The sequence below is a fragment of the Brachyhypopomus gauderio genome, unplaced genomic scaffold (genome assembly GCF_052324685.1).
Source record: "Brachyhypopomus gauderio isolate BG-103 unplaced genomic scaffold, BGAUD_0.2 sc836, whole genome shotgun sequence".
Taxonomy (NCBI): Eukaryota; Metazoa; Chordata; class Actinopteri; order Gymnotiformes; family Hypopomidae; genus Brachyhypopomus; species Brachyhypopomus gauderio.
Genome location: NW_027507656.1, coordinates 8372 through 10330, shown reverse-complemented (window position 1 = coordinate 10330; position 1959 = coordinate 8372). Strand labels below are relative to the sequence as shown.

Below are 1959 nucleotides of genomic sequence, written 5' to 3'. Positions count from 1 at the left end.
GCATTCGATCCTTGAACGATCAGGGACAAATATCGTGGGGGTAGCACAAAATGATCTATTACTGGCATCTGGTTCCTATTTCAGGGCCATATTAGGTAAACATCCCCCATTTAGTGTCATCTAAGGTGCATCTGATTAATGGTGTTAACCCAACATCTCCATGACCCACCAAGCCAAGGCGTTCTTTTAAATGCATCTGGTATTTTTTTTTTTCGGGTCACTTTCACTTGGCATAGTTCATGCATCAAACCGAAATGATTAGCAAGGTGGTATTATTTCTTGGAGGCGGTGTTAAAAATGTAATACCTTATTAGCATTTATAAAAGACTTACATAACTGATATCAAGAGCATAACATATCACTCTTTACTCCATGATCCTATATAGATCTCCCCCTCCTCCAAAAACTACGTTTTTGCGCGGCAAACCCCCCTACCCCCTACGCCGAACGAATCTTATATATTTCTGTCAAACCCCAAAACCAGAAAAGCTCGAATGGCACTAATGATAGATACCCCTTATCACTACGTATACATTATTATACACAGAATTTTTAATGTAAAGCTAATGTAGCTTAAAACAAAGCATAATTCTGAAGATATTAAGATAGACTTTAAAAAGTCTCATCGGCACAAAGGCTTGGTCCTGACTTTACTATCAGCTATAGTCCAATTTATACATGCAAGTATCCGCACCCCCGTGAGAATGCCCTCAACCTTCCACCCGAAGATGAGGAGCAGGTATCAGGCACACCCATTAGCCCAAAACGCCTTGCTTCGCCACTCCCTCAAGGGTATTCAGCAGTAACAAACATTAAGCTATAAGTGAAAACTTGACTTAGTTAAGACTAATAGGGCCGGTAAAACTCGTGCCAGCCACCGCGGTCATACGAGAGGCCCCAGTTGATAGCCCCGGCGTAAAGCGTGGTTAAGGAGTACAAACAATTAAAGCCAAATATTTCCCAGGCCGTCGTACGTTTTCTGGAAACACGAAGCCCAAACACAAAAGTAGCTTTATCCCGCCTGACCCCACGAAAGCTAAGAAACAAACTGGGATTAGATACCCCACTATGCTTAGCCATAAACTTAGATACCACCCTACTGCAAGCATCCGCCCGAGTACTACGAGCACTAGCTTAAAACTCAAAGGACTTGGCGGTGACTCAGACCCACCTAGAGGAGCCTGCTCTAGAACCGATAACCCCCGTTTAACCTCACCACCTCTTGTTTTCTCCGCCTATATACCGCCGTCATCAGCCAACCCCATGAAGGGAAAATAGTAGGCAAGAAGGGACTACCCCAAAATGTCAGGCCGAGGTGTAGCGTACGAGGTGGGATAGAAGTGGGCTACATTTTCTATCATAGACTATCACAAAAGGCACCCTGAAACATGTGCCCGAAGGTGGATTTAGTAGTAAAAAGTAAATAGAGTGTACTTTTGAATCTGGCTCTGAGACACGCACACACCGCCCGTCACCCTCCCTATTCAACTAATAACCAATTATATAAACATAAACCCATGATTCAGGGAGGAAAGTCGTAACATGGTAAGTGTACCGGAAGGTGCACTTGGAATAACCAGAGCGTGGCTGAGAAGCCAAGCATCTCCCTTACACCGAGAAGACATTCATGCGAACTGAATCGCTCTGAGCCAAATAGCTAGCCTAATTTACAGAATACCCCACCAATATATTACATTCTACTTACCCCAAAAATCCAAAATAAAACATTCTTCAACCTGAGTATGGGCGACAGAAAAGGTTCCACAGCGCAATAAAAAAGTACCGCAAGGGAAAGCTGAAAAAGAAATGAAATAAACCATCCAAGCATAAAAAAGCAGAGCTACAACCTCGTACCTTTTGCATCATGATCTAGTTAGAAACCCTGAGCAAAGAGCGCTTTAGTTCAGCCCCCCCGAAACCAAGTGAGCTACCCCGAGACAGCCATATAGGGCACATCCG

At 43.8% G+C, this 1959-nt stretch overlaps 1 non-coding gene across 1 annotated transcript; it reads left to right on the top strand.

The window, feature by feature from the left end:
* Positions 1-631: 631 nt before the first annotated feature.
* On the top strand, positions 632-1578 carry LOC143508212 (18S ribosomal RNA). The gene has a single exon (XR_013129237.1). It is a non-coding gene; the product is annotated as an 18S ribosomal RNA (ribosomal RNA).
* Positions 1579-1959: the final 381 nt, after the last annotated feature.